The sequence below is a fragment of the Rhinopithecus bieti genome, unplaced genomic scaffold (assembly GCF_001698545.2).
Source record: "Rhinopithecus bieti isolate Rb0 unplaced genomic scaffold, ASM169854v2 scaffold_1014, whole genome shotgun sequence".
NCBI lineage: Eukaryota > Metazoa > Chordata > Mammalia > Primates > Cercopithecidae > Rhinopithecus > Rhinopithecus bieti.
In genome coordinates, this window is record NW_016803499.1 from 5,430,415 (window position 1) to 5,443,981 (window position 13,567).

Below are 13,567 nucleotides of genomic sequence, written 5' to 3' on the forward strand. Positions count from 1 at the left end.
CCTCCTGGGTTCCCTGGGGAGGGCTTAGAGGGTGAAGTGGCAGAAGGCGATGGGATGAGTTACCAAACTACCCAGAGGTGCCCGAGGGAGGCTGAGGGTCCTCTGGCACTGAGGGGTGGCGGGGATCCTGGGAACTTACACTGTCTTCCTCCAGGTGAAGCAGGGTCTCAGGTAGCCGGGGAACTGGTTGAGCAGAGGAAATTGGATAGACTTTTTTTTTTTTTTTTTTTGTCATGAACAGGCTTGGTGTGGGTAGGGGAACTTCCTGTTTCTGAGGGAATGTGGGAAAATTGCCCTTTGGGCTGGGTGAAGAAAGAAGCAAGTAGAACTCTGGGACCCCTGGACTTCCTCCTCCAGAGGAAGCAGCTTTGGTTATGGGCCAGTGAGCCTGTGCGTCTCCAGCCCTAGGGCGTTCACCGCTTCGGAGAAGCAGGGCAACGGTTCTGCCAGATGAGGGGATCCAGGCTGACTGGAGGAAGGAAGTGCCTTATCTCATCTGGGCTCAGGTTTGGGAGAGAAGGCTGCTCAGAGGAGGTGCTGCCTCAACCAGTCTTAAAGGTCGGGTGTGGGAAGGGCATCCTGGCCGAGAGAATAGCCTGGATAATGGCTTAGAGGTGAGCCCAGGCTTGGAGTGTTCAGGAAGCTGAGCCACTGGAAGGGGCCTGCACCAAGGGTGTACAGTGGGGTGATGGGGCAGAAAGTGAGTCTGGAGAGAGGGGTCACCCTATTAGGGCTGGCAGGGACACAGCCAGATGTGCACTGAGAAGTGTTGCTCTGATGGCCTCACCCTGGAGGCTGGGACCTCTGAGGGTCTCCTGAATGAGAGGAGGCCAGCTTCAGAGCTGACCCCTGCCTACACCACTGCCTGGACATTTGAAATGGCTTTGGGCCTATCTTAACCCAACACACATTTATTAAGCACCTACTGTGTGCATGCCCCGTGCCAGCTGTTTGGGATGACAGCTGGCAAAGGTGACCACCCGTTGGTAGCTTGCATTATTAGAGTACATGTGCAGGTTTCGGGGAGGCAGATGATCCGGGTCACCACAATGCATAAGAAAGTAACTCACCACCTATGGGCACTTGAGTTCTTCCTGTGTGTGCAGTGGACACTGCTGCAGGGTTCTCAGCCCCTTCTGTCCTCCAGGGAGCCTCTGGCTGATGTGCTGATGAGGGATTGAGGGGAGGGGGCGGTGCAGGAGGTCTCTGCCGTGGTCCAGATGAGAGGTGGTGTGGACTTGGATGGGCCATGGGGGGATTCGAGGGGCAGGTTTGGAACCTCCCTGGAAGGAGGGTTGACAGGCTTCCTGCTGATTGGGGCCTGGGCTGAGAGGGCCAACTGAGGGGGCCTCCAGGGCGAGGCTGCTGAGAAGGGGTGGCTGGGGGTGACATGAGGGGAGGGAACCCTGTAGGGGAGGGGCCTGTGGGCCAGAAGAGAGGGCAGAGTGTGCAGTTTGCGACTGTGGTCTGAGCTGGACGTGAGGGTGTCATTCACGCTGAGGTCTTGTTTAGAGCTCCCACCCTGGATGAGATGACCAGGAATGGATGGGGCTAGAGAGGAGAGGGGCCAAGGGCTAAGGCTGGACTCCAGCATGAGGAGGAGGTGGCCGGGGCTCTGACCAGGGAAAGGGAGGGAAAAATAAAGGAGCCAGGCCTGGAGAGGAGAGGCAGGTGAGTGGAGGCCTGGGAGCCTCCCTAGGGCCGAGCGCTGGAGTCACTGGTGGCTTTGGCAAGAGTGTCATGGGCACAGGGGCTGACCCTCGGGATTCAAGCAGGAGGAATGGGCTGGACACCCTTCTGAAGGGTTTTGCACCAAAAGGGGGCTGAGAAACGGGACTGTGGCTGGAGGGGAAGTGGGATGAAGAGAGAAAACCTTTGTTTACAATTTTCAGATTTTAAAGAGTGATGCTGCAGAGGACAGAAGGGTGATCTGGAAGGAGTGGGGAGGGGTCTGGCCTTCGCCATTCCTCCGCGGGCGAAGTGAATGTGTTCTCCTTGAGGCTTCCTACTCTTACTCCTATGATTCTCTAAGGGCCTGTCTCAACAAAGCCAGCAAGGTTTTGCCTGGGACGGGACTAGAGTTGAGGCCTGGTTGGATGTGACTCCCACCTGCCCGAACCTCCGTTCCCACCCACCTCACACCTTCTCAACCAGGTGAGGTGTGGTTGCAGACCTTGGTCAGTGGGGGCTGCCTGGATCCCACAGTGGGGTCTGTGTCTGACACCCTGTGAGGTTCCATCCCAGCACCCCAGGCTTGGTATGTTGTCCTGGGAACCACAGTCTTATGAGGCACCTCCAGCCTGCTGTAGGCACTGGGTGCCTGGCCTCGGCTTCATCTGGGAGGTGTCAGGTTAAGAGTCTGGGAGGCTGGGGTCAAAGGTCCTTCACCCCCTGGCCTGGTATTCTTGGGCCCCAGGGGTCAGCCCTCAGCCCAAAGGGGCTAGGCTTGTCAGATAGCCCTGGGGAGGCCTGGTGGTGCCCACTCTGCCTCTCACCTGCTAGGCCCCGACTCTGCAGATGACACTTGAGGAAGTGAGCTGTCAGGTGCTGAGGAACCTTCTAGAACTGGACTCTATGAATGCTCTTCTGGGACTGGAGTTTGGGCAAAGACTTTTAGGAGGAGGGGCAGGGGCTGGACCTCATCCAGGGTTTGTTCTTACCGGGCTAGGCATTGGACTCAGACACATCCCGTGAGAAGTTTGTGGAATTGTGGCCTTTAGGGCCAGGGCAGCATGTTCCCGGAGGAGGCTCTGCTAACAGGGGCTTCTCCACTGGCCTCTAGTGAACTAGGGACCCCAGACAGGCTTAGGGCCAAGGGCCCAGTCCCTGACACCAGTGTCCAAATGGAGGAAGGGCAGCAACCTGCTATGGGCTTTGGTGAGAGGCCTGGGGTCCTGGATGGGCGAGTACCCTCCCCTCACTGGGCTCCACTATGAGCCTGGACCTGGGGGCTCCAACATGGTGGGCTATGGTTCACGCACTTGGGTTCACGCTGGCCAACAGCCACAGCTGAAGGAGATAAAGGCCCAGATGGCCCCATGGGGGAGGCATCCAGTGTGAGGCCTGAAGACTGGAGCCCTTGGGGCCTTTGGGGGACAGCGAGGGTATAGTCTGGAGTAGCCCACGTCCCCTTTCTCATACCACAGGCCAAGGGACCAGAGGACATGGGTGGAGGCGCTGGGACCCTGCTCTAGGAAGCTCACTCATTGCTTGGGGGAGACCTGGTTTGCTCGGGACTGAGGAGTTTTGGGATGTAGGATTTCCCATGCCAAAATTGGGACAGCTCTGGACAAACTGGGTCACCTCCCCTCATGGGACCCTGGAGGCCAGATGGACTCTCCCCGGTCCTTGACCTGGAGGCAGGAAGGGACGATGGTGGAGGTTGGGGAGGTAGCCAGGCAATGGCATAGAAACTGGGAACTGCGGGGCGGTGGGCCCAACCTGCGGACTCCCTTGAGGGATGCCTTGCCCGACCTCAGGACTCAGGAAGAAGGAAGAACAGCTCCTGCAAAGGACGGATGTCCATCCAGGGAGGCAGGGGGAGGAGCCAGCAGTTGGTGGTCCCAGCCTGGCAAGGGCCGTGGTGGGGTGTGTGTGCATGTGTACGTGTGCATGTGAGCGTGTATGCGCATGTCAAGGGCATCATGGAATCAGGAAGAGATGTGCCTTAGAACAGGGTCCTGAAAGAGCAGCCTCGCACCTGCTCACCAGCCAGAACTGGGAAACTCAGTTAGGATAGGTGGCATGGCCACCAGTGCCTCTGTCCCCCCACAGGCACCTGCCTGAGGGCCTGGAGCTTAGCTACTGCCTATCTTTTAGGTACACACGTCTCCCTCGGCCTCAGCCTCCTTTGGTCCCAGTCCCTTGTCCCCCAGGAACAAAGGACAGCCCCAAGCTCTCACCATCTAACCCATATCCAGGGTCTCTTTATTTTATTTTTTATAAGACAAGGTCTTGCCCTGTCACCCAGGCTGGAGTGCAGTGGTGTGATCACAGCTCACCACCACCTTGAACTCCTGGGTTCAAGTGATCCTCCTGCCTCAGTGTTCCTAGTAGCTGGGACTGCGTATGAATACCACCACACCCAGCTAATTAAAAAAAAAATTTTTTTTAATAGAGACAAGATCTTGCTATGTTGCCCAGGCTGGTCTTGAACTTCTGGCCTCAAGTGATCCTCCCACTGGAATTACAGGCATGAGCCGAGCCATGGTGCCCAGCTTCTAGGTCTTTTAGAACTGTCAGAATTCAGTAGGGAATCCAGAAAGAAGCAGGAAGGATTTCCAAGAAGCAAGATGAGAAGTCACAAAACCCATGCAATTACTTCTGACCCTTGGAGGCCCTCAGCTCTCACCTGTCCTTCCTGCCCCTAGACTTGCTGGCAGCTTCAGGGAACCTGGCTATTTGGTTTCCACTGGGAGCAGCCACACTGGCATCTCAGTGAGACGTAGCAGCCTCCCTTCTCTGCTCCGGGCACCCTGGACCTGGCTGGGTGAGTTTCTAAAACTCTGGTGGTTCTCACCCCGGACTTCTGGTGACACTGCTCTGCTTCCGGGACTGCCAGCCCCAGAGCCCTGGCCCCTCAGCCCCCACTGGATCACACCACATTTTGCAAACCAAAGCAGCATGAGAGATAGAGAGCTCCAGCTTCAAGCACTGCCTGCCCTGCACTCATCTTTGGATGGCTCTGTGCCTTTGTGCCCTGCCTGGAATGGTTCCCTTGCCTGTACGTCCCTTCCCTTCCATTCTTGGGTCTTGGCACAAGTCATTGCCCTGAAAATCCCCCATCCTCTCCTTCATGATGCAACCTGGACACCGGCCTGCCTTGTATACTTATTTCTGCTTCTGCCTGCCCACCCGGAAGCCCCTGAAGGCACAGTCGCCCCTGAGGTCCCAGGGAGATATTGCTGAATGGATAGACAGACAGGTGAGGCCATAAATCAGACACCCCTAGTCCAGGCCTCAATTTGACATTTGAGGAGGAGGCGCTGCTCAGGCCACCAGGCCCTGGTCCAGGTGCCCAGACACCCTCAGCAACATCTGCCAGGCTGCCATGGCTAATATCCAAATACAGGGCCCTGCGAGGTGGCTCACGCTTGTAATCCCAGCACTTTGGGAGGCTGAGGCCAGCAGATCGCTTGAGGCCAGTTGACCAGCCTAGCCAACAAGGCAAAGCCCCGTCTCTACTAAAAATACAAAAAATTGGCTGGGTGTGGTGGCGCATGCCTGTCATCCCAGCTACTTGAGAGGCTGAGGCGGGAGAATCGTGAACCTGGGAGGTGGAGGCTGCAGTGAGCCGAGATTGTGCCACTCCACTCTGGCCTGGGCAAGAGTCTGTCTCAATAAAACCCCAACCCTCCCCGCAAAAAAATCCAAAAACCCAAAAGCAAATACAAATACAAATAAGACCCCACATGAGCTCAATTCACTAATTGCTTCAAATTGAAACCTGGAGCACCCAGGGAAGGGGGCAGTTGTAGACTGGGCTCAGCAGGGGGCCCCAATCTTAAAATCCCCAGCAGTCAGCATGCGTGCCAGGGGCCTGTGCTTATGACAGGGCCCAGCACTTATACATGCACTCTGCAGCCAGCCCCAGCAGGCTGGCATCTTCACCATTGACCAGGCCTTGCATGAGTCTGGAACTCTTGAACCTCAGTTTCCCCATCTGTGAAATGGGGACAACGTTAATCCCTGCCTCACAGGACGCTTGTGAAGATCAGACAAGATCATTTGCACATAAAGTGCATGGCATGAGGCTGCCTGGCAGAGAGGGTGTGCTGCAGTGGCAGCTGGTACTGACCAGCAGCTAGGGGATGGGGCCACTGCTGGGCACTGGGCATGTGTGCCTCAGTGCTCACTCAGGGCTGGCGTGAAGACTGATGCATCAGAGTCATAGTGACCCGAATCCCACGGACTGTCCTGAACTCTGACAAATGTGGGGTTCACTGCCCAAACTGCTCGTCATTTAGATAACATTTCATCCTAGGCTGGGCATGGTGGCTTATGCCTGTAATCCCAGCACTTTGGGAGGCTGAGGCAGGTGGATCATGAGGTCAAGAGTTTGAGACCAGCCTGGCCAAAATGGTGAAACCCTGGCTCTACTAAAAATACAAAAATTAACCAGGTGTGGTGGTGGGCATCTGTAATCCCAGCTACTTGGGAGGCTGAGGCAGAATTGCTTGAACCTGGGAGGCAGAAATTGCAGTGAGCCAAGATCGAGCCACTGCACTCCAGCCTGGGCAACAGGGCGAGACTCCATCTCAAAAATAAACAAACAAACCAGACCTGTTTCACCCTGCCTGCCTGTTTACGTGAAGGGGGTGTAGGTGCCTTTCCTCCCCGCCAGCCCACGTCCTTGGGTATAGAGTGAATGTCCAGTTTTCATTGCAGCACAGCTGGAGGGGTGGCCAGTGGCAGGTCTCTGCCCTGCCTGCCCCCCTAGGTTGGAGGGAGATGCTGTGATGGTGAGGGTAGTGGTGTCCTTAAGAAGGCTGCTACTTTACAGATGAGAAAGAAGAGGCACAGAGAGGCTAAGCAACTTGCCCAAGGACACACAGCTAGTACAAGGAAGATGCTCTGCCCGACTCCACAGCCTATGCATTTGCTGCTGGCCAGGCAGTGCCTGTCCCCTGTTCCCCATGCTATTCCCCTTGCTGGGCCAATGCTGAGGAGCAGGTCTGATAGCCTCCAAGGTGAAGCCAGTTCCTGAGCTGCAGCCCCAAGCCCTGCAACCCTCTCCAGCCCCCTCCCCTAGGCCCATCTCTGCTCACTCTCTGAGCCCAGCCTGTGTGCTGCCACGTCCTTAACCACTTCCCCAGCTGCCCTGATTGCTGGCCCCCAGCTCCCAGCCAGAAGCGGGACTGTGATTCCTTGTTGTTCTGAAGCAGCCAGGGCACAATTGTGCTCAGGACTGAAGGGTGTGAGTGTCCACATGTGCCCAGGTAGTGACCACGCAGTGGGCAGGTGCAGGCCCGACAGGCTGCCGCCTTGGGGGCTGGCTGTCACCTAGGGTCTCCGGGCAGCAGCGCCAGTGGCGGGAACGAAGGCAGAGGGCGCCGGGCTGCCGGCCGGGCCTGCGGGGGGACAGGGCAGGAAGAGGAAGAGGAGGAGCTGGGGATGAGGAGGGAAGGAAGGAGGAGGGAGGGGAGGAGGGGCAGAGGGAGCAGAGAGGAAACGGGGGAGGGGTGGCAGGGCGGGTACCCACCTCTCCGCAGAGCGGGCTCTTTGTCTCCCCTCCCCCACCCCCTAGAGACGGGCGAGGTCCACGTGCTGTTTCCCACTGAGGTGCCACTGACACTGCCCCACCCCCAGATCTGATGGGTTGGGGTTTTGTGAAAAACGCGCTCCTGCCCGCTGCAGCCTGGGAAGCCACACTGGGTAGAGCCCCCATCTTAGACTTGAGGGGACTCGGGGTCAGAGAGCAAGGCCCTGGCCCAAGTCACCCCCAGGTGTGAGGCATGAATGAGGTGGGTGGGGGTCCTGGTGGCTGTGTGGTTTTGGGACACCAGGGGGCAGCAGGCACCCAGCTTCAGCCCTGAGGCTGCCAGGTTCCAGTGGCTGCCCCTGTGGCTGGGGAAGGGGGCACAGGCAACCTCTTGGTCGAGTATCTACTCTGAGCAGCCCTCGCCTGTGGGGCGCAGCCACCTGGGAGGCGGCCAGGGCAGGCCTGCCGTCACCTCCTGGCCTCTGCGCTGGGTCTGGCCGACTGCCCTGGCTTCAAAACTCGGCCAGGAGGAGGTGGAAAATGGGAGGGAGGGAGGAAGGAAGGAAGGAAGGAAGGAAAGAAGGAAGGAGTGAAGTGATGGGGACTTCCCTCCCTTTCTGACCCTGGAGGTCAGTGGGGCAGGACCCCAGCCAGGGCAGGAGGTGGCTTCATCGTCTGACTTGCTGGGGTACCGTGGGCCAGTCACTCCATCTCTCTGGGCCTCAGTTTCCTGCACAGGAGAGTAACAGGACTCAGAGAGGTCACGCCATGTAGCAGGCGCTTTTGACTGACATCTAAAATAAAGTCTCCCTCAAGGCCTGGGAAGCCCCTTCACGCGCAAGGGCCCAGTAGGGGTGGGGCTTCCTCAGTAACTGCAGGCCTCTCCTCCTGCATGAAGAAGGGAGTGGTGCAGTGCATCTGGGGGCCCTCATGCCACCTGTCTGGAGGCATCCCCACTCTCTGGCATTTCGAATAGGCCCTGAGCTTCTCTGAACACTGTGGCTTGGGTGTGGAAAGCAGGGTGGGAGGGAGTGGCTTGGAGAGGCCTTGGGGCCCTGGTGTAACCTGTGGGCAGGGCATGCTGGTCACAGGGGTCTCCCCCAGCTCCAGCAGTGAGTCAGGAGGCTTGGTGGGAAGGGAGACCTGCTCACACCACATTTGTTTTTCCGGCTGTTTCCCTGAAGAAGTGAGCCACTGGGCCTGGGACCCCTGTGTCTGTGTCCTGTGGGTTGGCAGGGAGAGGAGGAAAGGCCTGGTGAGCTCAGAGCTGGCTGCAGGGGTGTCTGACATAGGTCCCCATGTGTCCTTGAGACCCTCCTCGGTACCTGCTTCCTAGCCCAAGAGCTCCCTTCCTAGCCCAGAAAGGAGCCGTGTGGAGCCCAGGATGACCAGTGGCCCTTAGTTTCCTGGGACATTCAGTGCCGAAACCAGCAAAGTCTCAGGCAGGCTGGGATCAGTGGGGTCCCTCTCTTCCAGACCCCAAGGAAAGCAGCCCCTGGTCCTGTTCTGGAGCAGGGGTGACTGTTCCCTATTCCCACTGTGCCTCCCCTCAGGGCCTGCCCAGCTCCACCCATCGGTTCCTGGGGAGTGAGGACCCCCGGCCGAACCCCCAGCACAAGGCCGTCCCTGTAATCGGAGCTTGTGCCGCATGTGGCCGCGTCACTGGAGGGAGGCCGGCACCTGCGGAGGACGTGCCTGGCAGCTGCTCCAAGAACAGCCTGTCCTGGGGGGCGGGGTGAGCCTTGCGCGGGAAACTGGTGCGGGGGAGCTCTTCTGGCCCAGCATGGCCCCCCGCCAAGTTTGTGCTGAGCTGCCTGTTGCGGGAGGGGGGGCTTGGGTTAATCTGTCACTCCCCATGCCCCTGGGGCCTCTGGGGCCTCTGGGCTGGATGACTCCCCACCCCATCTTATGGATGGGAAGGTGGAGGCTCAGCGGGGGCAGGGGTCTCTCCGGCCTTTGGGGACAGAGCCAGTCAAGCTCCTGTCCAGGGCTGGTCTGAGGACCTGCTGCTGGGTGATGTGGTTTGAGGCCAAAGGGGTGGCCTTTCCAGAGTCAGGCATCCCCGGGCAGGGTTATACCCTGCACAGATGCCCAGCCCTGGCTCTAGTGCTTGGGGTGGGGGATGTCAGGGGAGATTCCCAGGGCCCTTGACTTCTTTCCATTCCTGCTTTCTTGTTCCCGCACAGAAGTCCTATGGAGGGGCTCAGGCTGGGGGAAAGGCAGAGCCAACCTCAAGTCTCAGCGATCTCAGGCAGGTGGCTTAACCTCTGGGAGCCTTAGTCCTGTCCCTTGCAAAATGGGCATGAACACACCTCCCTCTCAGGGGTCTCGGAAGGATTAAATGAGGCAACGAGCTTAACCCTGGGTTAGGGCAGGGCCCTGAGCAGGAACAAGATGAAGCCAGCGAGCGTTGTCATTGTTTATAATATCCCTCTCCAAAGGGCACCACCTGGAGAGCAGCTGGGGAGGCAGCTGGGAAGGGCACAGACACCTCTTGCAGGATCCCTGGGGTGCTGCGGGAGGGTGGTGCTGCTGAGGGCAGGCTCCGGGTACCCAGAGACTCTAGTGGGCCCTGGATCAGCAGAGATTCATGTGGTGTCCAGCCCTCACCTTCTACCCACCTTGACCCTGTGCCTGCATTCTCCAGCCCTCTGTGATTGATGGATGATATGGGGCCCATGGCTCAATGGAACATTCTTTGAGGCCTTCGTTTGTTTGAAGACAGATAGCTCAGGGCCTCAGAACCCAGGGAACAGGCCCAAGGCAGGTTTCACCATGGGTCAGAGGGAAAAGAAAAGCTCCCGGCCTGTCCTTGGTCACTCCCTGATAGGGGCTATTGGCCCGCCGGCCGGGTGTCCTGTGTCCCAGAATTTGGGTTCCCTGGGGCTCTGGGTAGGGATTGGGCCTGACCTAGGACAGGCATTCTTAGCCCTGTGAAGCCACCTGCAGCACACATTCCTGATGGGGCCATGAACATGCCGACAAGGCAGCTGTACAGCTGCCACACCCGGGAAGAGGAGGCCTCAGGCAGCCAGGGAGGCACTGGAGTGGAGGTCACCCACCAGAAAGCACATGTGGCCAAGGACAGGGCTTCCTGGGCCTACCCTGGCTCTGCTACTCATGGGCCAGTGTGTTTGCCTCTGGAAGCCTCTGTCTCCTTGGCTGTAAAGTGGGCGCACAACATTGACCCATGAGGTTGTGGTGAGGACTGGCCCCTGGGTGGCCCCTGGGAAATAGCTGGTTTAATGACTCCAGCACGAAGATCCACCAGGATAGGGACCTAGGCGTCTCTGGCTTCTGGGCCTTTCCTAGCAGGAATGTACAGCAGTGAGGGCTGCAGGTTAATCCTGCCTTAGCTGCTTGTGCAGCAAGTTGTCTTCCTCCTCCTCCTCCTCCTCCTCCTCTTCCTCCTCCCCTTCCTCCTCTTCCCCTTCTTCTTCTTCTTCTTCTTCTTCCTCCTCCTCCTCCTCCTCCTCTTCCTCCTCCTCCTCTTCTTCTTCTTCTTCTTCTTCTTCTTCTTCTTCTTCTTCTTCTTCTTCTTTCTGAGAGGGTGTCTCACTCTGTCATCCAGGCTGGAGGGTACTGGCACGATCATGGCTCACTATAGCCTTGACCTCCTGGGCTCAAGCAGTCCTCCCACCTCAGCCTCCCAAGTAGCTGGGACCACAGGCACGTGCCACCACACCCAGCTAATTTTTAAAATATCTGTAGAGATGGGGTTTCTCTGTGTTGCCCAGGCTTGTCTGGAACTCCTGGGCTCAAGCGAGCCACCCGCCCTGGTCTCCCAAAGTATTGAGGGTGTAGGTGTGAGCCACGGCTGCAGAAAGGTTTGAATCTTCTCAAGCCTTGGTTTCCTTATCTGTAAAAGGCCAACTGAAATCTACCTATGCCTTCCCTACATATTAGGGTATGTAACACCCCACTGTGATGGACAAGCCTACATTTCTAGTGGGTTAAGATGCAATAAAAGTTTATTGTTTGTGCCCAACACAGGCAATGCAGTGTGCAGAGGGCGCTTGCTTGTTCTCTCCTGATGGCCCCGCCGGGTCTGGAGCCTCCATCTGGCCAGCAGAGGGCGCAGAAGGACTGCCTGGGCCGCTTGGACGCGACTGCCTGGAAGTGGTGTAGAGTTCCTGACAAGGTTCCTGGCCAAAACGGGTCCCGCGGCCCACTTGTGTGCAACATAGCAGGAAAATGTCTGTGTGCTCCGAGGAGAATGCAAAGGCTGGTGGATGTACTGCCTTTCCTCTGCTGCTCTCTCGGCTGGGGGCAAGAATGACAGGACGTGAACATGCACACAAGGGCCCGGAACTCACGACCCTCCACAGAGGCCCCCCCTACTCCTGGGCTTGCAGGATTTGGGGCACAGCACAGCCCACCCCTTGGGACCAGCACCCCCTCCCCAGTCCTGCTCTCTGCAGCAACATAGAGTACAAATATTGTTCCTTTTGTTTCTTTTTTCCCTTTGGATACATTTTAATTACAAAAATAGAGCCTGATTGTAGCACCCAGACAGATGTTTGCTTGCTTCTGGGTCCATTGGGCCTCTTCTCAGAGCCTGGAACTCCCAGCCCCCAGCTCCTGGGGTGGCTTACTCCAGGTGTGTCCCTGGCTCGGGCTGGGGGAATGCAGTCCCGCTCTTGGGATGTGCAGGTTTCATAAGCTACTAGGTACCATCCTTGATAAAATTCAGAGAGACAGACTTACAGCAGGTCACCTCTCGGCTTCTAATGAAGCCAAGACAGAGGAGTCCCCACAGCACTGGGTTTGCCTCTGTAATTGGGCTGGTAAAGTGGAAAAATAAAAGTAGGAAACCTAAGTGGAAACCAAACCAGAAAGCCAGGCAGCCTGGGAGTTCCGAGCCTGCTTCCTTCCAGCTGTGCGGCCTCAGCGGCTGACGCGAAGTGTCTGCTGGTTTTCTCTAACACAGGACGATGGTAGCTACACCCTCTGAGGGCTGTCACCAGGGCCAGTTAGTCCTGATGGTTGGAGTGTGGGTATCCAGGCGCCACTAGGTCACTACCCACTCTGGCCCTTTGCTCCTAGTCTCTGGGGAGGTGGTGGCACAGGGGCATGGAGCAGACTAGACTCTGCCTCTTTCTGCCCCCAGGCCAGTTGATATGAGCCCTGCTTGAGGGGTTCGCAAGGCCTGGGGAGCCTTCTTCAGCTTCTCTGTTTTCCTAAGATGAAAACTGTGACATCTGTGCTTGTTGTGGGAAATTTGTAAATTGTGCGCAGAGAAGAATATGAAATCAACATAAATTGTCGCTTTTGGTTCTGCCAAGAGCCAAGAGTGGCTCTGGCCCCTCTCCTGGGTTAACACCCTGTCCTGTCCAGTTCGCCCCCCTCACTTCAGATCTCTCTTCCCCAAGACCCAGAAGACCAGCCCTGCTCCCCCAGCTGCATCTGCACGATTGTCACAGCATTTCATGGGGGTGGGGGTGTCTTGGGACTCAGAGGAAGGCTGGTTGGGGTTCAGGGGACCTCACCTTCCCTCCCTCCCAGATGTCTCTCTGGCTGGCTCACAGGCTCACCTGAGATAGGGGCTTAGAGCTCATGGGCTGCTGGACCCTCCAACAGGTGTCTGACAGTCCCCCTCCCGACCTGGGAGGCTCCTGGTCTCAGGAGGGGGCTTCCTGCCTTATGGTAGGTGGGTCAAAAGGGAGGCAGTGGGAAATAATGGTCTCTCTTGGTCTGGCCTGGCGGGGGTGAAGCACTGTGTGTGTGTGTGTGTGTGCGTGCGCGCACGACCAAGGTCTGTACCAGGAAGGGCTGCAGGCGGGGGAGGGGCATGCTCCTTCACAGCCCCTTCCCCTGTGACCTCGGGCAGATCTTTCACTTTTACCCAGTACAACTGCCTCCAGCTAGCCTGGACAGGCAGATTCCGGGGCTGCAGTGTCTGGCCCAAGGCTGAGAAGGGCTGGGACCCCGGACAGTGACATGGTGGGCTCAGCCTCTGTTCCATCTACTGGGCAGGGTGGGCCTCTGCAGATAGCGGCTTCAGACTGCAGCTCCAGGGGGCTGGTGGGAGTCTCTCAAGGTGTCCCACACATGGTCCCTCGGGGAAAGAGTGGAGCTGACCCCTGTCCTCCCTCCCGACTCGAGGGCTTCAGGGCCAGCAGGTGTGTGAGGGCTCCAGGTGCGCGGAGCCCTGGAAAGGACACCAGCAGCAGCACCAGCAGCAGCAGCAGCCGCGCGGGGGCAGCCGAAGACCCCATCCGGCGCAGGCCAGGGCCGAGCTGGCAGCGGCGGGTCCAAGCCCTGTCAGCTGGCGCAGGAGGCCCAGGGGCGAGCGCGGGACGGAGCTGGGCGCCGGGGTCCGGACCGGGCCGGGGTCGAGCTGGGCCTGGCCGGACACTGGACCCG

At 58.1% G+C, this 13,567-nt stretch overlaps 1 long non-coding RNA gene across 1 annotated transcript; it reads left to right on the forward strand.

The window, feature by feature from the left end:
- The first annotated feature begins 380 nt into the window (after window positions 1-380).
- SLC67A1-AS (SLC67A1 antisense RNA) lies at window positions 381-13,342 on the forward strand. Its single transcript, XR_014485109.1, has 2 exons — window positions 381-558; window positions 11,195-13,342. It is a non-coding gene; the product is annotated as an SLC67A1 antisense RNA (long non-coding RNA).
- The last annotated feature ends 225 nt before the right edge of the window (window positions 13,343-13,567 follow it).